At 40.8% G+C, this 25,148-nt stretch overlaps 2 pseudogenes across 1 annotated transcript; both read right to left on the bottom strand.

Annotated features, from left to right (window-relative positions):
• Nucleotides 1-19,451: 19,451 nt before the first annotated feature.
• LOC110288957 (ornithine decarboxylase pseudogene) lies at nucleotides 19,452-20,922 on the bottom strand (annotated as a pseudogene).
• Nucleotides 20,923-23,936: 3,014 nt separating this feature from the next.
• Nucleotides 23,937-24,691, bottom strand: LOC110288959 (immunoglobulin kappa variable 4-1 pseudogene; annotated as a pseudogene). The gene is made up of 2 exons (XR_015047702.1): nucleotides 24,551-24,691; nucleotides 23,937-24,352 (listed from the first exon to the last, which is right to left on the bottom strand). The product of XR_015047702.1 is annotated as an immunoglobulin kappa variable 4-1 pseudogene (transcript).
• Between the last annotated feature and the right edge of the window lie 457 nt (nucleotides 24,692-25,148).

Genomic DNA, 25,148 nt, shown 5'->3' with positions numbered 1-25,148 from the left:
TCTTCCATCTGGACCAGCACCGGGGTACCTTCAGCTACCCACGACCCCCGCCGCAGGATTTAGAGACTGCTGGTGAGTGGAACACAGCTTCTGCTCCAATCTTTAAATAGTGACAACGATAACAACTAACCCCAGAGATTACCAGATGGCGAAAGGTAAACGTAATAATCTTACTAACAGGAACCAAGACCACTCACCATCATCAGAACCCAGCACCCCCACTTCGCCCAGTCCAGGGCACCCCAACACACCGGAAAAGCTAGACACGGATTTAAAAGCATATCTCCTGATGATGATAGAGGACTTCAAGAAGGACTTTAATAACACACTTAAAGAAATGCAGGAGAACACTGATAAAAAGGCAGAAGACAATAAAGAGGAAGCACAAAAATCCCTTAAAGAATTGCAGGAGAACACTGCTAAAGAGTTACAAATCCTTAAAGAAAAACATGATAACATAATCAAACAGGTAGAAGTCCTTACAGAAAAACAGGAAAACACATCCAAACAGATGATGGAAATGAACAAAACCATACTAGACCTAAAAAGGGAAGTAGACACAATAAAGAAAACCCAAAATGAGGCAACACTGGAGATAGAAACCCTAGGAAAGAAATCTGGAACCATAGATACGAGCATCAGCAACAGAATACAAGAGATGGAAGAGAGAATCTCAGGTGCAGAAGATTCCATAGAGAACATCGGCACAACAATCAAGTAAAATGTAAAATGCAAAAAGATCCTAACTCAAAACATCCAAGAAATACAGGACATAATGAGAAGACCAAACCTACGGATAATAGGAGTGGATGAGAATGAAGATTTTCAACTCAAAGGACCAGCAAACATCTTCAACAAAATTATAGAAGAAAACTTCCCAAATCTAAAGAAAGAGATGCCCATGAACATACAAGAAGCCTACAGAACTCCAAATAGACTGGACCAGAAAAGAAATACCTCCCGACACATAATAATCAGAGCAACAAATGCTCTAAATAAAGATAGAATACTAAAAGCAGTAAGAGAAAAAGGCCAAGTAACATATAAAGGCAAGCCTATCAGAATTACACCAGACTTTTCACCAGAGACTATGAAAGCCAGAAGATCCTGGACGGATGTTATACAGACACTAAAAGAACACAAATTCCAGCCCAGGCTACTATACCCAGCCAAACTCTCAATTAACATAGATGGAGAAACCAAAGTATTCCACGACAAAACCAAATTCACACATTATCTCTCCACGAATCCAGCCCTTCAAAGGATAATAACAGAAAAAAACCAATACAAGGACAGGAACCACGCCCTAGAAACAACAAGAAGGTAATCCCTCAACAAACCTAAAAGAAGACAGCCACAAGAACAAAATGCCAACTTTAACATCAAAAATAACAGAAAACAACAATTACTTTTCCTTAATATCTCTTAATATCAATGGACTCAACTCCCCGATAAAAAGACATAGACTAACAAACTGGCTACACAAACAAGACCCAACATTTTGCTGCTTACAGGAAACTCATCTCAGAGAAAAGGATAGACACTACCTCAGAATGAAAGGCTGGAAAACAATTTTCCAAGCAAATGGCATGAAGAAACAAGCTGGAGTAGCCATTCTAATATCTGATAAGATTGACTTCCAACCCAAAGTCATTAAAAAAGACAGGGAGGGACACTTCATACACATCAAAGGTAAAATCCTCCAAGAGGAACTATCAATCCTGAATATCTATGCTCCAAATACAAAGGCAGCCACATTCATTAAAGAAACTTTAGTAAAGCTCAAAGCACACATTGCACCTCATACAATAATAGTGGGAGACTTCAACACACCACTTTCACCAATGGACAGATCATGGAAACAGAAACTAAACAGGGACACAGTGAAACTAACAGAAATTATGAATCAAATGGATCTGGCAGATATCTACAGAACATTCTATCCTAAAACAAAAGGATATACCTTCTTCTCAGCACCTCATGGTACCTTCTCCAAAATTGACCACATAATTGGTCACAAAACAGGCCTCAACAGATATAAAAATATTGAAATTGTCCCATGCATCCTATCAGATCACCATGGACTAAGGCTGATCTTCAATAACAAAATAAATAATAGAAAGCCAACCTTCACGTGGAAACTGAACAACACTCTTCTCAATGATACCTTGGTCAAGGAAGGAATAAAGAAAGAAATTAAGGACTTTTTAGAGTTCAATGAAAATGAAGCCACAACATACCCAAACTTATGGGACGCAATGAAAGCATTTTTAAGAGGAAAACTCATAGCTCTGAGTGCCTCCAAAAGGAAACTAGAGAGAGCACACATTAGCAGCTTGACAACACACCTAAAAGCACTAGAACAAAAGGAAGCAAATTCACCCAAGAGGAGTAGACGGCAGGAAATAATCAAACTCAGGGGTGAAATCAACCAAGTGGAAACAAGAAAAACTATTCAAAGAATCAACCAATCAAGGAGCTGGTTCTTTGAGAAAATCAACAAGATAGATAAACCCTTAGCCAGACTCACTAGAGGGCACAGGGAAAGCATCCTAATTAACAAAATCAGAAATGAAAAAGGAGACATAACAACAGATCCTGAAGACATCCAAAACACCATCAGATCCTTCTACCAAAGGCTATACTCAACAAAACTGGAGAACCTGGATGAAATGGACAAGTTCCTAGACAGATACCAGGTACCAAAGCTGAATCAAGATCAGGTTAATGATCTAAACAGCCCTATATCCCCCAAAGAAATAGAAGCAGTCATTAATAGTCTCCCAACTAAAAAATGCCCAGGACCAGATGGGTTTAGTGCAGAGTTCTATCAGACCTTCAAAGAAGATCTAATCCCAGTTCTTCACAAACTATTCCACAAAATAGAAACAGAAGGTACTCTACCCAACTCATTCTATGAAGCCACAATTACTCTGATACCTAAACCACAAAAAGACCCAACAAAGATAGAAAACTTCAGACCAATATCCCTTATGAATATTGATGCAAAAATCCTCAATAAAGTTCTTGCTAACCGAATCCAAGAACACATCAAAACAATCATCCATCCTGACCAAGTAGGTTTCATCCCAGGGATGCAGGGATGGTTCAATATACGGAAATCCATCAATGTAATCCAGTATATAAACAAACTCAAAGACAAAAACCACATGGTCATCTCCTTAGATGCGGAAAAAGCATTTGACAAGATCCAACACCCATTCATGATAAAAGTCTTGGAAAGATCAGGAATTCAAGGCCCATACCTAAACATGATAAAAGCAATCTACAGCAAACCAGTAGCCAACATCAAAGTAAATGGTGAGAAGCTTGAAGCAATCCCTCTAAAATCAGGGACTAGACAAGGCTGTCCACTTTCTCCATACCTATTCAACATTGTACTTGAAGTCCTAGCCAGAGCAATTCGACAACAAAAGGAGATCAAAGGGATACAAATTGGAAAAGATGAAGTCAAAATATCACTTTTTGCAGATGATATGATAGTATATATAAGTGACCCTAAAAATTCCACCAGAGAACTCCTAAGCCTGATAAACAGCTTCGGTGAAGTAGCTGGATATAAAATTAACTCAAACAAATCAATGGCCTTTCTCTACACAAAGAACAAACAGGCTGAGAAAGAAATTAGGGAAACAACACCCTTCTCAATAGTCACAAATAATATAAAATATCTTGGCGTGACTCTAACTAAGGAAGTGAAAGATCTGTATAATAAAAACTTCAAGTCTCTGAAGAAAGAAATTATAGAAGATCTCAGAAGATGGAAAGATCTCCCATGCTCATGGATTGGCAGGATCAACATTGTAAAAATGGCTATCTTGCCAAAAGCAATCTACAGATTCAATGCAATCCCCATCAAAATTCCAAATCAATTCTTCAACGAATTAGAAAGTGCAATCTGCAAATTCATCTGGAATAACAAAAAACCTAGGATAGCAAAAACTCTCCTCAAGGATAAAAGAACCTCTGGTGGAATCACCATGCTGGACCTAAAGCTCTACTACAGAGCAATTGTGATAAAAACTGCATGGTACTGGTATAGTGACAGACAAATAGACCAATGGAATAGAATTGAAGACCCAGAAATGAATCCACACACCTATGGTCACTTGATCTTCGACAAGGGAGCTAAAACCATCCAGTGGAAGAAAGACAGCATTTTCAACAAATGGTGCTGGCACAACTGGTTGTTAACATGTAGAAGAATGGGAATCGATCCATTCCTATCTCCTTGTACTAAGGTCAAGTCTAAGTGGATCAAGGAACTTCACATAAAACCAGAGACACTGAAACTTATAGAGGAGAAAGTGGGGAAAAGCCTTGAAGATATGGGCACAGGGGAAAAATTCCTGAATAGAACAGTAATGGCTTGTGCTGTAAGATCGAGAATTGACAAGTGGGACCTCATGAAACTACAAAGCTTCTGCAAGGCTAAAGACACCATCAATAAGACAAAAAAACCACCAACAGATTGGGAAAGGATCTTCACCTATCCTAAATCAGATAAGGGACTAATATCCAATATATATAAAGAACTCAAGAAGGTGGACTCCAGAAAGTCAAATAACCCCATTAAAAAATGGGGCTCAGAACTGAACAAAGAATTCTCACCTGAGGAATACCGAATGGCAGAGAAGCACCTGAAAAAATGTTCAACATCCTTAATCATCAGGGAAATGCAAATCAAAACAACCCTGAGATTCCACCTCACACCAGTCAGAATGGCTAAGATCAAAAATTCAGGTGACAGCAGATGCTGGCGAGGATGTGGAGAAAGTGGAACACTCCTCCATTGTTGGTGGGATTGCAAGCTTGTACAACCACTCTGGAAATCAGTCTGGCGGTTCCTCAGAAAATTGGACATAGTACTACCGGAGGATCCAGCAATACCTCTCCTGGGCATATATCCAGAAGATGTCCCAACCGGTAAAAAGGACACATGCTCCACTATGTTCATAGCAGCCCTATTTATAATAGCCAGAAGCTGGAAAGAACCCAGATGTCCCTCAACAGAGGAATGGATACAGAAATTATGGTACATTTACACAATGGAGTACTACTCAGCCATTAAAAAGAATGAATTTATGAAATTCCTAGCCAAATGGATGGACCTGGAGGGCATCATCTTGAGTGAAGTAACACAATCACAAAAGATCTCACACAATATGTATTCATTGATAAGTGGATATTAGCCCAAAACTTAGGATACCCAAGATATAAGATACAATTTGATAAACGCATGAAACTCAAGAAGAATGAAGACCAAAGTGTGGACATTGTGCACCTTCTTAGAATTGGGAACAAAACACCCAGGGAAGGAGTTACAGAGACAAAGTTCGTAGCTGTGATGAAAGGATGGACCATTTAGAGACTGCTGTATCCAGGGATCCGTCCCATAATCAGCTTCTAAACGCTGGCACCATTGCATACACTAGTAAGATCTTGCTGAAAGGACCCAAATATAGCTGTCTCTTGTGAGATGATGCCGGGGCCTAGCAAACACAGGAGTGGATGTTCACAGTCAGCTATTGGATGTATCACAGGGCTCCCAATGGAGAAGCTAGAGAAAGTACCCAAGGAGCTAAAGGGATCTGCAACCCTATTGTTGGAACAACATGATGTACTAACCAGAACCCTGGAGCTCTTGTCTCTAGCTGCATATGTATCGAAAGATGGCCTAGTCGGCCATCACTGGAAAGAGAGGCCCATTGGACTTGCAAACTTTATATGCCCCAATATAGGGGAATGCCAGGGCCAAAAGAATGGGAATGGGTGGGTAGGGAAGCGGGGGGCGCTATGGGGGACTTTTGGGATAGTATTGGAAATGTAATTGAGGAAAATATGTAATAAAAATATAAAAAAAAAAGTGTAAAAACAAAAAAAAAAAAAAAAAAGTCAGGGGCCATTCTCTAAACAAAGGATAAACAGGCTGAGAAAGAAATTAGGGAAGCAACACCCTTCACAATAGTCACATATAATGTAAAATATATTGGTGTGACTCTAACTTAGAAAGTGAAAGATCTGAAAAATAACTAAGGACGTAAAAGATCTGGATGATAAGAACTTCAGGTCTCTGAAGAAAGAAATTGAAGAAGATCTCAGAAGATGGAAAGATCTCCCATGCTCATGGTTTGGCAGGATTAATATAATAAAAATGACCATCTTGCCAAAAGCAATCTACAGATTTAATGGAATCCCCAGCAAAATTCCAACACAATTCTTCACAGAGTTAAAAAGAGATATTTGAAAAAATCATTTGGAATAACAAAATACCTAGGATAGCAAAAAGTATTCCCCAAAATAAAAGAACCTCTGGTGGAATCATCATCCCTGACCTCAAGCTGTACTACAGAGAAATTGTGATAAAAACTTCATAGTATTTATACAGTGACAAGCAGGTAGATCAATAGAATAGAATTGAAGACCCAGAAATGAATCCACACAACTATGGTCACTTGATCTTTGACAAAGGAGTTAAAATCATCCAGTGGAAAAAAGACAGAATTTTCAACAAATGGTTCTGACTTAACTGGTGGTTAGCATGTCAAATAATGAAAATTGATCCATTCTTTTTTCCTTTTTTATTAAATATTTACTTCATTTACATTTCAAATGCTACCCTAAAAGTCCCCTATACCCTCCCCCTGCCCTTCTTCCCAACCCACCCACTTCTGCTTCCTGGCCCTGGCATTCCCCTGTACTGGGGCATATGATTTTTGCAAGACCAAAGGCCTCTCCTACCATTGATGGCCGACTAGGCCATCCTCTGCTACATATGGAACTAGAGACACAGCTCTTGGGGGGTACTGGTTAGTTTATATTGTTGTCCCTCCTATAGGGTTGCAGACCCCTTTAGCTCCCTGGGTACTTTCTCTAGCTCTTTCATTAGAGGCCCTGTGTTCCACACTGTGAGCATCCACTTCTGTATTTGCCAGACACAGGCATAGCCTCACAAGAGATAGCTATATAATGGTCCTGTCAGCACAATCTTGTTGGCATAGGCAATAGTGTCTGGGATTGGTGATTGTATGTGGGATGGATCCCCGGGTAGGGCAGTCTCTTAGAATACCCAAGATACAACTTGCAAAACACATGAAACTCAAGAAGAAGGAAGACCAAAGTGTGGATACTTCATTCCTTCCTAAAATGGGGAACAAAATACCCATGGAAGGAGTTACAGAAAAAAAGTTCAGAGCTGAGATGGAAGGAAGGACGATCCATTCTTATCTCCTTATACAAAGCTGAAGTCCAAGTGGATCAAGGACTTCAACATAAAGTGAGTTACACTGAAACTAATAGAACAGAAAGTGGGGAAGAGCATCAAGCACATGGGTACAGGGGGAAATTTCCTGAACAGAACACCAATAGCTTATTCTCTAAGATCAAGAATTAACAAATGGGGCCTCATAAAATTGCAAAGCTTCTGTAAGGCAAAAGACACTGTCAATAAGACAAAAAGGCAACCAACAGATTGGAAAAAGATATTTACCGATCCTTTGATAGAGGTCTAATATATTGAAAGAACTCAAGAAGTTAGACTCCAGAGAACCAAATAACCCAATAAAAGTTGGAGTACAGAACTAAACAAAAAATTCTCAACTGAGTAATTCCAAATGGCTGACAAGCACATAGAAATGTTCAACATCCTCAGTCTTCAGGGAAATGCAAATCAAAACAACCCTGAGATTCCACCTCACACCAGTCAGAATGGCTAAGATAAAAAAACTCAGGTGACAGAAGATGCTGGCAAGTATGTGGAGAAAGAGGAACACTCCTCCATTGTTGGTGGGATTGCAAGCTAGTACAACCACTCTGGAAATCAGTTTGACATTTCCTCAAGAAATTGGACATAGTACTACCTGAGTACCCAGCAATACCACTCCTGGTCGTATACCCAGAAGATACTCTAACTTGTAATAAGGTCACATGCCCCACTATGTTCATAGCAGCCTTATTTATAATAGTCAGAAGCTAGAAAGAACCCAGATGTCCCTCAACAGAGGAATGGATACAGAAAATGTAGTACATTCACACAATGGAGTACTACTCATGTATTAAAGACAATGAATTTATGTAATTCTTAGGCACATGAATATACCTAGAAAATACCATCCTGATTGAGGTATCCCATCACAAAAGAACACACATTGTATGCCATCACTGATAAGTGGATATTAGCCCATTAGCTAGGAATACCCAAGATAAAATTCACAGATCATATAAAGCTCAAGAAGAAGGAAGAACAAAATGTGGATACTTTGATCCTTCTTAGAAGGAGGAACAAAATACCATGGAAGGAGCTACAGAGACAAAGTGTGGAGCAGAGACTGAAGGAATGACTATTCAGAAACTGCCCCACCTGTGGATCCATCCCATATACACTCACCATACTCAGACACTATTGTGGATGCCAACAAGTGCTTGATGACAGGAACCTGATATAGCTGTCTCCTAAGAGGCTTTTCAGTGCCTGACAAATACAGAAGTGGATACTGACAGCCATCCATTGGACTGAGCATAGGATCCCCAATGAAGGAGCTAAAGTAAGGCTGAAGGGGTTTGCAGCCCCATAGGAGGAACTACAATATGAACTAACTGGTACCCTAGAGCTCCCAGGGACCAAACCACCAACCAAAGAGTACACATGGTGGGACTTATGGCTCCAGCTGCATATTTAGCAGAGGACGGCCTAATGGGTCACCAGTGGGAGGAGAGCCCCTTGGTCCTGTGAAAGCTCTATGCCCCAGTGTAGGGGAATGTCAGGGTCAGGAAGTAGGCGTGGGTGGGTGGGGGGTGAACAGGTGGAGGGGGGAAGGGGTAGGTGATTTTCTGAGGGGAAACCAGAAAAGAGGATAACATTTGAAATGTAAATAAAGAAAATATCTATTAAAAATATAAGAAAACCTGGAAAACTCTGTTTTGAATCAAAGATCATGAGCTCCACTGGTGGCAAATCCTAGGGAAAATACTTGTCCTTTCTTCTATGTGATACAACAGATGTTACTTCATGTTGCCACTCACAAACTATTATGGGGCAAAGTTGGCACCATGGGGCAATCTCATAATCTGCTTTCTATTGAATTAACTGAAAGCATGAGAATCAAAAGAGAGAGAGAGAGACAGAGACAGAGACAGAGACGACAGACTGGAGGGCTCATAGAGTTTAGAGATCATGTGGAGTGGGAAATGGGGACATCCACATGGATACAGGAGGTAGGTATGGGATATGGAACAGTCAGTGGGTGGGTGGGGGAGTGAACAAAATATGGAGTGTAAAAATTAAATAAATAAATAAATAAATAAATAAATAAATAAATAAATAAATGTTTTTTTTTAAATTGGGTTTTTGAGAGAAAGAAGAAAGAAAGAAAGAAAGAAAGAAAGAAAGAAAGAAAGAAAGAAAGAAAGAAAGAAAGAAAGAAAGAAAGGAAGGAAGGAAGGAAGGAAGGAAGGAAGGAAGGAAGGAAGGAAGGAAGAAAGAAAAGAAAGAAAGAAAAAAAAAGAAAGAAAAATAAAGAGAGAGGGAGAATATGAACTTTGGTGGATAGAAAGGAGGAAGGAATAATTTAGGAGTTGGGGAAAGGAAAATATTATCAAAATATATTATATAAAAGTCTTTTGAATAAAAATGTGGTGAAAACTGAACAGGACAGTCATAAAATCCTTAGGATGTGTTTGAATCACTCTGTGAATGGTTTTGCCAACCCAAACTACCACTGTGATGAGAGAAAGTGTCCCTCTGATTATGAGCTTTACTGTGCTGCTTTTCATGTTGAATCATTAGACAAAGGCCCAGGATCCTGAAAGAATCTTCAAAGTTTGTGACCTAATAAGGAGTGCCTAGTCTAGTTGTAAGAGATGGGGTCAGCTACTCTCCTGCTGTGGGTGCTGATGCCCTGAATACCAGGTGAGACAGTACAGCAAAGTGTTGTAAGTTTCTACAGTTGTCATGTGTGCTTTTCATGTCTCTAGGATCTTGATCATTGGAATCATGGCATTTTAAATTTGTTTTTAACTATCACATTTTGCCTTTTAATTCCTAATAGTTCAGAGTGATGCTTGTGACAGTTTTCACAGGTGGCATATGTATCACATTGAGATAGTTTCAGTATGCCTGTAACAGTAGTGTTTCCATATTTATCATTCCAGGCTCTACTGGAGGACATTGTGCTGACCCAGACTTCAGCTTGTTTTGTTGTGTCTCTGGGACAAAGAGACAACATATCCTGCAAGTCCTATGAGAGCATCACTGACACACTGTGCAAAAACAGTATGCAGTGGTATCAGCAGAACCCAGAACAGCTTCCCATAGTCCTGATTTATGAAGCATTCAGTGTAGAGTCTGGTGTTTCTGTCAGATTCTGTGGTAGCTGGTGTGAGACAGATTTCAAACTCACAATTTATCCTGTAGAGGACAGCAACGCTGCAAGCTATTATTGTCAGCAGAGTAAGGAAGTTTTTCACACAGTTTTCTATGTCTAAGCAAGAAATTCCTGGGCTTGTGGATCAATGACATTCTAACTCTCTAGACAACTCTGCCAAAGATCTTCAGGTTTCTTGAAAAAAAGTGCACTGGTTAAATTGATACCAACTGATATACAATGGAGTCATCTGAGAGTAGGGAACATGGATTAAATGCCTTGACAAGATTGGTATATTGGCAAGCCTGTAGAGCATTTTCTTACTTAGTAAATGATGTGAGAATACCCCCTAAAATATCAGTGATGCCACCCCTAAGCTTGTGGTCTGAGTTTTATATGACAGCAGGCTGAACAAGCCATGTGAGCAAGGTAGTAAGCAGCACCCCTTAGTGGTCTCTGCATCAGCTATGACCTCCAGATTCCTGCCCTGGCTTGTTTGAGTTTCTGTTCTGACTTCCTTCGGTGATGGACTAAGGAAGTGAAAGAACATCAACCTTTTCCTCCCCAAATTGTTTTTCTTGTGATGTTTCATCATAAGAATGGTGACCTAAGGCAAAAAGTAAAACCATGAAACATACATTGTTTATACTGATGTGTATATTTCCCTGTACATATTATAGTTAAGTTCCTTTGGTTGGTGGTTAATTTAGTCCCTAGGAGCTCTGGGGGTACTTGTTGGTTCATATTGTTATTCCTCCTATGGGGCTAAAAGCTCCTTCAGCTCCTTCTGTCCTTTCTCTAGCTCCTCCATTGGGGACTTTGTGCCCATTCCAATGGTTTGCTGAGAGCATCCACCTATGTATTTGACAGGCACTGGCAGAGACTCTCAGGAGACAGCTATATCAGGCTCCTGTCAGCAAGTACTTATTGGCAGCCACAGTAGTGTCTGGGTTTGGTGACTGTGTATAGGATGGAGACTCTGCTCCACACTATGCCTCTGTGTCTCCTCCCATGGACATTTTGTTCCCCCTTCTACAAAGGACCGATGTATCCATACTTTGGTCTTCCTTCTTCTTGAACTTGATTTGGTCTGTGAATTGTATCTTGAGTATTCCTGGCTATTGGACTAATATCCACTTATCAGTGAGTCTATACCATCTGTGTTCTTTTGTGATTGGGTTACCTCACTCAAGATGATATACTATAGTTCCATCCATTTGCCTAAGAATTTCATGAATTCATTGTTTTTAATAGCTGAGTAGTATTCCATTGTGTAAATGTACCACAATTTCTGTATTCATTCTTCTATTGATGGATATCTTGTTTCTTTCCAGCTTCTAGCTATTATAAATAATGTTTTGGTTGAAAATAAAGTTCTGTTAGACGCTGTGGGGATATAAAATATAAATAAGAGAGTATAGTGGCAAAAGAAAACTTCAGCCACTCTTCTTCGCAGTTGACAAGAATATCGTTTCGGTTGATCACCAGTGAGCAAAATCACCTGCAAAGAAGAGCCTCCAGTCCCCGAAAGTTCTGTGTTTGACTGAGTCCTCCACACTGACAGTGCTGGGCAAACAAGATGGCTCAACAGATAATAGTGATTGCAGCCAAGCCTAAAGACCTGAGTTCGATCCCTGAGACTCACATTGTAGATGGATCGAACTGACTTCTGCAAGCTACCCCAAATAAATGAAAATAAATAAATGCAAAAAAAAAAGTCTGCTATGAGCATAATGGAGCATATGTCCTTATAATATGTTGGAGCATCTTCTAGGTATATGCCCAGGAGGGACTAAACCACCAACCAAAGAATACACATGGAGGGACCCATGGCTCCAGCTGCATATGTAGCAGAGGATGGTCTTGTTGGACATCAATGGAAGGAGAGACCCTTGATCCTGAGAAGGCTCATGCCCCATTATAGGGGATTGCCAGCACAGGGAATTGTGAGTGGGTGTGTTGGTGAGTAGGGGTATGGGGAATGGAATAGGGAGTTTTCAGGGGGGAAAGGAAAGGAGAATAACATTTCAAATATAAATAAAGTGCCATACATTTGTCTACAAAACTCAGGATGTCCTAGTTCTTAATAGCTGAGTAGTATTTTAGTGTGTAAATGAACCACATTTTCTGTACCCATTCTTTTGTTGGGGGACATCTAGGTTGTTTCCAGCTTATCATTTTGAGTGAGGTTACTTAGACCCAAAAGGACTTGCATGGTATGTACTCACTAATAAGTGGGTATTAGCCACATTTAAAAAAAAGAGGAAGTACAGAATACCCAAGGTACAGTCCACAGAACTCAAAAAGGTCAACAAGCTGAAAGCTCCCAAGTGAGGATGCCTCAGTCCCACTTGGGAGGGAGAAGAAAGTAATCACAAGTGTGGAGGGAGGGACCTGAAAGGGAAAGTGGAAGTGGGGGAGAAGTGGGGTGGCAGGAGGGAAACTTGATCTGGTATTGTGTGAAGAAAAGGACTGAAGCCCTGAGGGCCAGCAGAAAGAAAGGAAACAGGCAACCTAGGGAGGTAGGAGGTTAGGGGTCCCTCCAGAATGCACCAGAGACCTGAGAGGTGAGTGAATCTCAGAACTCAAAGGCAGGGATCTTAGATGAGATGCCTGACAGTAAGGAGAGGGAACTTTTAGATCCCATCCCCAGCATCAAATGAGAGACAAAGGGCATTCCATTGTCACAACTCTGAGTGATAATTGTTCCTGTCTGAAAGAATGACAGGGATGGAAATGGAGAGGAGCCTGAGTTAAAGAAGGTTCAGCTATAGGCCCAAAGAGGGATCCAGCTCAAGGGGAGGTCCCAGGGCCTGACACCATTACTGTGGCTTTGGAGCACTCACAATAAGGAACCTGGCATGATTGCACTCAGAAAGACTGAACATGTAGCTGAAAGAGTAAGAGGCAATTAGTTGCACACAATTAATGGACAGAAGTCTTTTCATCTTGGGAAAGACTGAAAGAAGCTGAGGAGGAAAGCGACCCTTTAGGAGAACCAGCAGTCTCAACTAATATGAACGTTAGAGATCTGTCAAATACTGAACCAGCAAGCAGGAAGCATACACCAGTCAATTTCCCACTCTCCATCCATTTTTTTCCCACCCACCAAACCCTTAGGTACTCTTTGCCTGAAAACCAGCTAGCCCCCACAGACTGGAAATTATGTAGGTAATATCCACTTTTCTCCCTCTCCTGTATATTCAATTACCTAGTCTCTTGCCTAGCCCTGAAACAGAACATTCTTTCTGCCTCAATTCCAGAGGCACCCCACAGTTTCTCTTGTTGAACTCCACTTTCTCACTCCTGGACTGGGGATCAGGTAGGACATTCTCACTCTCCTTTCTGTTCTCTAATTACTATTCCTTCCTCTCATCCCCAGAGCTTTAGTACACATTTTGCAGGGGCTTGTTTAAATTTCAGGGAGACTCAGTTTTCCTCTTTTCTATGGAACACTTGAAGCCCCTCTGACCACACCTTTGAGCTCATCTCCACTCTTGTCAATCTCCAACATACTGAAACACATTCAATCCAAGACAAACAATGGCCATATCTGGAAGGAACTCAAAAGTACTCTCTACTAGGCAACCCAGAGCAACCAAATGCTCCTAAGTTCTAGATATGGCAACAAATTTAAGAAATTCTTTTATATTCAGGGAATATAAAGTGTTAGGTAAAGCTGGAAATGAAAAAATTTGGAAGCAAAAAATCTCAGTGGTAAGGCTCACCAACAGAATCCAGGAGATGGAATAGAGAATCTCACACACTGAAAACATGTTAGAAGTACCTGATGAAAATCTCTCCTCTGCTGTGAAGTGGCCTAGACTTCTGGAGAGTGGGAGACTGTTTCCTTTACCCAATTTCCCCTTGCCACCCAAGGTATCCAGGATAGTTGGTCCTGGGATTATGAAAGCAGATGAGTTAGACTTGCATCTTTCCTGGTCAGTATAGTAGGCTTGGCTCTGGTGGCAGTGGCAAGGTTAGAGGAGTAGAGCTGGTCCTGCCATACTTCTGGATTGAGGTGGCATGGGTCAGAGACAATACCCTCCTCACCTATGACAGTCGATGGAACTGGCCCTGAGGTTATGAGACCTGGTGAGCTGGCCCTGTCACTTGCCTGGCATAGCACTTAGGAGATCAATACCTGCACCTCATCTGAGCAGCACAGTGGAGCTGACCCTTAGTGGAGGAGGCACAGGTGAGCTGGCTCTGAGGACGAGAGTGTGGTCAAGTGGCCACTCATATCTGGTGTGAGGTGGCCAATGTGCATAGGGTGATTCCCCTCCTCCACCTGCAGTAGTTGGAGACCTAGCTCTGCCCCATCACTGACTGTAGCACTTGAGATAGTGGGCCCTGCACCTTATCAGGGCAACAGAATAGAGCTGGCATTGATGGAAAAGCAACAGGTAAGTCAGCCCTGAGGGAGAAAAGCAGGAGAGATGGCCTAGCCCCATCACATGTTGCAGCACTTGGAAGAGTGGGCCCAAATCTTGATAGGGCAGCACAATGAAAGCTGGCTCTAGAAGCATGTGAGAACATAAGAGTTCTTGTCCAGATACCATGAAGGAGAAAAATCTGACTCTGTCTCATGCAAATGGTGGCAATGGTTAGCCTAGCTGGAGTACTGTTGAAGTACAGCTAACCTTGGTGGTACTGATAAGAGAGAGCTGACAGTCTGATTATCTCAGGTACCACCCAGGCCCAGATCCAGGACTCTGAATTTGTCCACCCCCAATATTATCTACAAATCTTTGTTAGTCATTAAAAGGCCATTCTTACTGATACAAAGCTGTAGGCTCTCTATGACACAGGAGAACAACACGTAATCCAGAGAAGTCCTTATTTGGATCCAATACTAATGGTGTCACAGAAGCCAAATATCTTGAACCAGACCAATGACTCATTGCAATGATCATTTGCAAGTGCAGGTGTGTGGGCAAAGTTATACTGTGAGACACACTGTGACATATTACAGCTACTATGATGAAATGCTTTCTGTGCTTTGTTTATTGTTGTTTGCTTCTTTGTATATTTTAGTTTGGGGGATATTGCAAGGGCAAAGGTCAGTTATAAGAGGTCTGTCAAAGTAAGAATTTCTGGTTTTGTTAGAGACATAGATGTGTTATGTGGTGTTTTTCTGGAAGCTATCTGGTGAAAGGGCATGTGATGGTTTTCTGGAGCAGATGCTTGAGAGAACATGCGATGTTTTGGAAACAATGTAAGTATGACACAACAGACTGTGGAAGATGATCTGGCATTGGTCAGCCTGCTGGCCTTTATTGGGCTTCACAGATACTGGTCTTCATTTGTCATGCCTTAGTAGATAGATGCACACCAAAGAACTTCAGGTGGTGTTCCAACTGTTTTTAGATGCTTTGGTGAAAAGTCATTAGAGCCTCATGGTTTCGTCTGGATCGAGATGATGCTGTGGATTCCTTTTTGGTGTTTTGCTAGTGGACTGGACTGCATACAATGAAGACTGGAGTTGCCCCAAGGAACTACTTCTAAGCAGGTCCATGTCTCTCTTGTCCTATTAGCCATTTTCCTCTCCTACATTTGGTCGGTGGTCTGTAAGGGAGGTTGAAATGTTTAAGAACCCTTATTAAAATAGGCTTTGAAAAATATAAGCCTACAGATGGGAGATAAGCAGGACTGGGGTGCCTGACATGAAACTCAACCAATAAAAAGTTAAAAAATAAAAACCTCAACAAAAAACTAAAACACTCACCATAACCAAGAAACAAAAAGAAAATGTTCAATCTAAAAAATCCTAGTCACAAAACATCCAGGTAGTCTGGAATTCCACACAAAGAATAAGATCATTGATAATGCAAGATACATGGTATCAATTCCCCAATAAGACTCAGACAATAGATTGTGGTTGAAATAGTACCCAAATTTCTGTTGCAAGAAAGAATATTGCAGAATATGAAAACAATAAATAATTTCAGATTACCAAATCAAAATAGGGGGAAATTTTCTTATACTACCACAGTGAAATAAGAGTAATCAATAAGCACTCATCACTGATAATGCAACATCCATGGTATCAATTTCCCCAATAAAAGACACAGAAAGTGTCCATCTTTCTGTTGCATCTGAAAAAAACATCTTTATACCTTCATGCCTTCACATCAAAGATAGACATTACCTCAAGTTAAAAGAAGGGGAAAAGGTATTCCAATCAAGTGGACCCAAGGAGCCAGCTGGTTTATCCATTCTAATACCTGTGACAAAATGGACTTAACATCCAAACTAATCTCTTTGATTAGCTTTTCATCACTATGACAACAAGTGATAATAATCTTGGACGAACAAAGAGTCTTTTAGATGTATCTCCATAAATCTCCTTTATATAGTTCTTTTCTTCATCTCAGAAGTCCTATATTTACTTAAGTATTATTTATGTTCAACCTGAAGAATATTCTTCCAGTGTTTTTATTTAAAAGCTGAGTTGGAGGTGACTCTATGGATAAAGTGCTTCCCATGTAAGTTTGAGGATCTGGTTTATACCCCAAGAATTCACATAAAATGAAATGCGGTAGCAACATGTGACTGTACTTGGAGTTATGCTATCACACATGAGAACAGAGACAAGAAAATTCCTAGAAGACACTGGGCCATGGTGCCTTTCGTGAGAATTGTGAACCCCACCTCAGATAAGGTCAATGGCAACAGCCACACACAAGGTTGTCTCCTGATATTCACCCACATGCCATGGCAAGGGAAATTTCCTTCAAATCAATATGAACACATATAGACACCCCAAAAAACATAGAGAAAAAATAAAATAAGTAATTATCCTAGGAATTAATTATATTAAACCTCTTAATTGAGTCTTTATTTTTTTCCATCTTAGAAAACATTATCTTTGTGTGTATATGATCTTGAGGGATCAAGTTGTTCTTGAAATATCTTTACATCCTTTACACTGTACATTTATTTTGCATTCTTCCATATCACACCTCAGAAAAACTACAGGGAAAAGATTTAATAAAATAGACTTGCAAACTCCTTTAAGATACACATGTGATGTTGTAGTAAATTTTCTGCTGACACCAACTTCCTGTGGGTGAAACAGGAGCAGGTGTCCTTTGAGAAGCAGCACACACTTGGCTGAGATGATTTGTATATAGAGTCATTATACAACAGCCCAGGCTCCTTTAAAGGCAGCTGCAATGAGCCTTAGAAGCATCCTCTCTTCCAGCTCTCAGAGATGGCATCAGACACACACCTGCTATGGATGCTGCTTCTCTGAGTTCCAGGTAATGATGCAGAGAAGTGTTGAGAGGAACCTCTGTGGCCATCATGAATTTTCATGCCTCTGAGCTCTTGATCATTATAATTAAGCATTTGTAATTGGTTTAAAGTTTCCACATTTCCTTTGATTTTCTTGTTTCTCAGAGTCACATTCACAGCTATTCTTAAAACTTTCAATTGAAAAGGTCCTATGCTGGAAAGGTTTCCAGAGTCACCATGACCAGAAGGAGCCAAGCCATATGAAGAGGGAAGATGGGAGATGGAAGATCCTGACCACGAGGCCAGGAAGATTATCTAAGAGGTAGATGAAAAAGGGGATTGGATCCATAATGATGGATTATATAGAGGCCAATGGAGCTGGGGGAAGACAAGCACAGACCAATATCTGGGATGGAGTGTTCAGGGTAAGGAGTGAGGTATGCCAGCCAAGAAGGCCCAGTAACAGGTAGACAATGGGATATGCTGGGCAGCCAGTATCTTCTTTGGTATGTTAAGGGACATCTAACTTAGTCATCTGCCCCTGATTTGAGACCTAACAAATATGCTTTCATGTGTAGAGAGCTATGACTCTAAAATTGAAAAATACAGACATGTACTTGTGGTTAAGGATCATTTACTGAGATCTCTAACTACTGATAAGAAGATTCAAAAGGCCAAGACAGGGATTAAAAAGCATGTAGTTCTCTTTTTTTAATGAACAGGGAAATTTTCTTCAAATTTAGTAGTAACACCTATTCAAAAAACAATAAAACTAAAACAAATTCTTTGAGAAATTGAATAGAGATCACCATTTAGCTAGGAAATTAACTATAACAGGTACAGGGAAGCATACACACCAGTATAAACTCTTTATGTTTCATGATTTTACTTTTTGTCTTAGGTCACTATTCTTATGATGAAATGCCATGAGAAAAACAATTTGTGGAGGAAAGGGTTTCTGTGTACTTCCATTTTCATAGTCCATCACTAAAGGAAGTTGGAACAGAAACTCAAACAAACCAGGGCAGGAATCTGGAGGCCGGAGCTGATGCAGAGGCCACTGAGGGGTGCTGCTTACTAGCTGCTCACATGGCTTGCTCAGCCTGCTGCCTTATAAAACTCAGACCACAAGCTTAGGGGTGGCCTCATTAATATTTTAGGGGGTCTTCCCACATTATTTACTAATTAATAAAAATGCTCAACAGGCTTGTCAATATACCAATCTTGTCAAGGCATTTAATCAATGTTCCTACTCTCAGATGACTACATTGTATATCAAGTTAGCATAAGTTTAGTCAGTACACTTTTTGTCAAGAAACCTGAAGATTTTTGGTAGAGTTGTCTAGAGAGTTAGAATGTCATTGATCCACAAGCCCAGGAATTTTTTGTTTAGATACAGAAAACTGTGTGAAGAAACTCCTTACTCTGCTGACAATAATAGTTTGCAGCATTGCTGTCCTCTACAGGATTAATTGTGAGTGTGCAATATGTCTTACACCAAGTACCAGGGAACCTGACAGAAATAACAGACTCTACACTGGGTGCTTCATAAATCAGGACTATGGGAGGCTGAAGCTTTTGGCATGTTCTGCCAATGTTCAAGCTACAAATGCTCGCTTAGCAGCTGAGGGGCACACATTAATATCATGTCTGAAAGTGAATAAAAATCCATATAAGACAAATATTCAAAGTTACCACAGGGACACAATGTGACCCCCATCTCCTAGTCTTACATACTGCATTGGTGCCAACACTACTCTTACAGAGACACTCCAAACTAGCAGTAATTAAGTTAAATACCTTAATTCAAGCTAAACTTGTAGGCAAGAGCTACAAGAATGGCATGCATACATTGATACTAGCAGAAACACAGGCTGCAGGGTGACGGTCCATCCTGCTCTCCTGGGCACAAGACATGGCCAGAGTGCCAGCATCCTGCTCCTCCACTTCCCGCAGGAAGCCATGACTCTGGATCTGCTTCATGAGTTGCCACATTGGCCGGGATGTTTGGCCTCTGGAACCCATTGAAAGTAGAAGCAGCAGCAATGGTGTATTCACCCACGTTCACAAACACCATCCATCACCCACATGCATTTCAGGCAGGTTATAGCGCTCAACGATACCAGCAAGGCCATCACATGTTGGCCCCCAGATGCTGGATTAGTAATACTTCTCATCTGGCTTGGGTCTCTTCTGCAGCAGGGCCTTCACATGGGCATGATCATAAAGAATGCAGTTAAATGATCCGTACACTCCATCATTCACATAATGCATGAAGGTTTGCTCATCTTCATCGTCAGAGTGGGTATGCTCCTTCTACCTTTTTGGGTGGAGGGCAATGATGTTGACTGCTAGTGTAAAAGCTGAGCATAGTATTGCCCGGCTCAGCTATGATTCTCTCTACAGAGTTTGATAAAGAACTTTTCCAGAGCTAGGTTGATCACACTGGTGACCTCTTCAAATTTAAGCTTTGTATCTTCAGATCCAGGAAAGCCACCCCCAATATCAAGCCCATACATGCTGAAACCAACTTCTGTTCCCATGTCAAATACACAGCCAGCATCTGACACGGCCTGCATAAAGGTCTGAGAGTCAATACATCCACTGCACACATGGAAGCTAATACCAATGATGTCAATATTTAGCTCTTTTGCCCATTTCAAGAGGAGCCCAATGGTTTTGAGTGTGGCACCAGGCGACAACTGCTTTGAAATCATCATTGACAATCCAAAAAACCAACTTTGAGCACCTTGCTGTCTGCTGCTTCATCATGTCCACTGACCCGAGGTGGAGCCAAGCTGCTGGCTGAGAGAGGACTGTGGCGGTGGCTGCAGGAACTGACCTCCACATTTCTCTTACTGCCCTACACAGTACCCCATCTCTTCTCTATCCAACTTTCTTCATCAACTCAATTTCACTGTCAAAAGTCATCATATGGACTCCATTACTGGCAGCATACTTGATTTGAGACACTTGTTTACAACAAAGCGGTGCATAGGTAATCCTCTCTGGAGGCATCTGAAGCCCCGCACCAACTGTATTTCAGTCTTGCTTGCACAGTCAAATCCTGTCCCAATAGCAGCTAGGGTACTCACTATGGCTCTGTGGTCCTTACACTTGACTGCATAAAAGGGAGTAACACGGGGAAGAGCTTTTAGCCACCTCAGATGCTTTTTTAGAATGTCTCCACATCATAGAAAGAAGAGACTTCAATTGTTATTTTGGGTTCAGAATGTCCTTAGCAGTTAAGCCTTCAATCGAGGGTACAGCAGTCAAACTCTTCCTTAGTAAAGCTTCCCATCATTCTCCATGTGCCTACAGAAAACCTAGAGATGGAATTAAATCATTGCCAGCTCCTCACAAGGCCAGGTTATCCAAGAAATGTGAATGCTGACTCCATGAAGTGGTAGAAACACTCACAGCACAGGGGCATGGCTGGCTGGACCCATGGAAACACTGAACCCCTATGAGCACCTTGCTGTCTGCTGCTTCATCATGTCCACTGACCCGAGGTGGACCCAAGCTGCTGGCTGAGGGAGGACTGTGATGGTGGCTGCAGAAACTGACCTCTACATTTCTCTTACTGCCCTACTCAGTACCCCATCTCTTCTCCATCCTCTTTCTTTCCTCTCCCCTCCTCTTCTTTCACTTCTTTTTTCCTTTCTTCTTTTTAACTTCCCCTTTCTTTCTTCTTTTGCTCTTGCTGTTGTACAGGATTTATTGTTTCCTTGTGATTGAATCAAAGGTAGTTGTACTATTATTTCTGTAAAACTGATCTGTTGAATTTTTAAGTAATTAGTTAATTTTGTTTACACTCCATATTTTATTCAACCCCTCCATCCTCCTACTGCTCCACCTAACATACCTCCTTCCCACATCCCTGTCTCCACATGTATGCCCCCACCTCCAACACCACCTGAGCTCTAATCTCCCTAGGGCATCCAGTCTCTTAAGGATTAAGTGTATCATCTCTGAATGAATACAGATCCAGCAGTCCTCTGCTGTATGTGTGTTGGTGGCCTCATATCAGCTGGTGTATGCTGTCTGTTTGGTGATCCAGTGTTTGAGAGATCTCGGGGGGTCCATATTAATTGAGACTGTTGGACCTCCTACAGGGTCGCCGTCCTCCTCAGCTTCTTTCAGTCTTTCCCTAATTCAAAAACAGGGGTCAGCTGCTTCTGTCCATTGGTTGGGTGCAAATATCTGCATCAGACTCAGCTGCTTGTTGTGTCTTCTAGAGTGAGGTCATGATAGGTTCCTTTCTGTGAGTTCTTCATAGCCTCATTGATAGTGTCAGTCCTTGGGACCACCACTTGAGCTGGATTCCTTATTGGGCCTGTCGCTGGACCTTCTTTTCTTCAGTATCCCCTCCATTTCCATCCCTGTAATTCTTTCAGACAGGAACAATTATTGGTCAGAGATGTAACTGTAGGATGGCACCCCTTCCCTCATTTGATGTCCTGTCCTCCTGCTGGAGGTGGGCTCTATAAGTTCCCTCTCCATACTGTTGAGCATTTCATCCCTTTGAGTCCTGAGAGTCTCTCACCTCCCAGGTCTCTGATGCATTCTGGAGGGTCTTCCAAACCTCTTACCTCCCCAGGTTGCCTGTTGATATACTTTCTGCTGGCCCCCAGTGCTTCAGTCCTTTTCCCTCATCCAATATCTGATTTTAATGGAAGCCTGTCATGAGAGCATCTACACACTTGTGGTTTCAGAGCTTTAAATTGGTCCTTGAGCTTCTATTTTGCTTCCTTCCCAGTGATTACTTCCTGTCTTTGGTAGTACTTTTGACGGTTTATTTAACCTGGATACTCTCAAACAGCTGTGTAACTTACTTCATTATTTGATGACTACTTTGCATAGATCCCTAGAGGCCAGCACAGCTGCCCATGATTTATAAACCAGGTCTTTGCAGTGAGATCTGAAATACATCTGAACAGCATGGACATTAAGATGGAGTCACAGACTCAGGTCTTGGTATTCGTATTGCTCTGGTTGTCTGGTGAGACATTTAAAAGTATTATAACATCTTAAAAGTAATTTATTTAAATAGCTATTTCCTATAGGAAGCCAATATTAGGCAGACAATGCCATTCGAAAAGAAATTTTGAATTCTAACATTTGTATCATGAAGTCTTTGTATATGTAAGTGTATACTCATCTATTTCTGTTTGCAGGTGTTGATGGAGACATTGTGATGACCCAGTCACAAAAATTCATGTCCACATCAGTAGGAGAGAGGGTCAGCATCACCTGCAAGGCCAGTCAGAATGTGTGTAATGCTTTAGCCTGGTATCAACAGAAACCAGGGAAATCTCCGAAACCACTGATTTACTTGGCATCCAATTGGCACACTGGAGTCCCTGATCGCTTCACAGGCAGTGGATCTGGGATATATTTCACTCTTACCATCAGCAGTGTGCAGGCTGAAGACCTGGCAGATTATTTCTGTCAGCAATATTATAGCACTCCTCCCACAGTGCTTCAGCCTTCTACACAAACCTCCTTGAGAGTTTAAACAGCTGTGTACACCACACACAGCCCTGGTTATGCACACTATCCCATTCAGCCTTAGAAGTGCCATGTCTGAAGTGCTGATGAAAACGTTTACAGAGCCCAGTAAAAAATAATGTGTTCCATGCTTGTTATGTCTTTTGGTATAAAACTTCTATACAACAAAATGCAGGGGAAAAATCCACAGTATTGTTTTTCTATTCCTTCTGCAACATATTCTGTAATAACCAAAAACCTGTTGATTAAATATAAGGCATTCATGTTTTTTTTATAGTTCTACATTTCTGGTATCTAATGTAAGACCCTATGGGCTGTTGTGGTGATGTTGTAAACATAAAGATAATTAAAAGGATTACAAATAAAAGAGTCAGAAAAGAAAAAGAAAAGTCAGAAAAAGATGGATATAATTAAGGAAGTAAGAAAACCTCCTAGGAACTAGAAAACACAAGAAAAATGTTTCTATATATTTCTAACAAAAACATAGTTTACAACATCACAACAGCCCATAGGGTCTTATATTAGATATCAGATGTGTAGTACTATAAAAAACTAAATCCCTTATATTCAATCAACAGATTTGTGGTGTAGTACTATAAAAAACTAAATCCCTTATATTCAATCAACAGATTTGTGGTTGTTACAGAATATGTTACAGGAGGAATAGAAAACCAATACAGTGGATTTTTTTTCCTGCATTTTAGTGTATAGAATTTTTATACCTAAAGACATAAGAAACATTGAATACATTATTTTTTACTGGGCTCTGTAAACTTTTTCATCAGCATTTCAGACATGGCACCTCTAAGGCTGAATGGGGAAGTGTGTATAACCAGAGCTGTATGTGGTGTACACAGCTGTTTAAACTCTCAACGAGGTTTGTGTAGAAGGCTGAAGCACTGTGGGAGGAGTGCTATAATGTTGCTGACAGAAATAATCTGCCAGGTCTTCAGCCTGCACACTGCTGATGGTAAGAGTGAAATCTGTCCCAGATCCACTGCCTATGAAGCGATCAGGGACCCCAGATTCCCTAGTGGATGCAAAGTATATCAGAAGTTTAGGAGATTGTCCGGGTTTCTGCTGGTACCAGGCCAAATAGTTCTTTTGGTTGCCACTACTTAAAAGGCTCTGACTGGACTTGCAGCTCATAGTGACCTTCTGTCCTACTGACATAGCCAGGGAGGATGGAGACTGTGTCATCACAATGTCTGCACAGGCACCTGCAATAATTAATAAGCAGTGAAAATGCATAGATACACAAACATAGATTATAACAACAGTCAATATTTTTCATTTAAATGTCCTTATCATAATATCAGAAATTTATTTTGTAAGAAATATTACACACTGGCACGTATTGCAAATTTCTTTCCACAAAGATGAAACTTGAAAAGGTTTTAATACTTTAAATTTCTTACCAGATACCCAGAGCAGCAGAAACATGAGGACCTGTGTCTGTGATTCCATCTTGCTGCCAGGCCTGTCTGATGCTGTTCAGACACAGTGCAAAGGCTTGGTTTATAAATTCTGAGCAGCTGGGCTGGGCTGTTGAAACCCATGCAAAGCAGATAGAAAATACCAAAGCAAATAATGCCTGGTCAGTGTTCATGAGTGCTTGGAATCAATCAACAGGCAAAAATGCCATCAAAGAGAGCATAAGAAAACACTGAAAGTGATTGGCTTCCTCATTACCAACAGAAATCTACTACAGAAACTAGTAGGTTTGGGTTAAAATCTAAGACATATTTAAATCAGGTGACTTTTGTAGAAATTTTAGGAGACCTATCTCAGGTTGACCATTCTAGAAAACATGATAAGATATGCTGAGAAAAATCACAAGAATATAAGAAAAAAAAACCAGAGTATGAAAATGTCCTATAAAAGATAGCAATGGGTAGGAAGCAAAAGAGGAAAGTCAAAAAATATTGAAGCTAAATTTGTTCATTGTCTCCAATCTCCAAATCGACTCTTCTAATGAGAATATGAACAGTGCCTCAGACAGTAGGGCCCCAAATT

This window comes from Mus caroli, unplaced genomic scaffold (assembly GCF_978045245.1).
Source record: "Mus caroli unplaced genomic scaffold, Mus_caroli_1 scaffold_7, whole genome shotgun sequence".
Classification (NCBI taxonomy): domain Eukaryota; kingdom Metazoa; phylum Chordata; class Mammalia; order Rodentia; family Muridae; genus Mus; species Mus caroli.
Note: the sequence above shows the minus strand (reverse complement) of the source record. Positions and strands in the feature narration are given on the sequence as shown.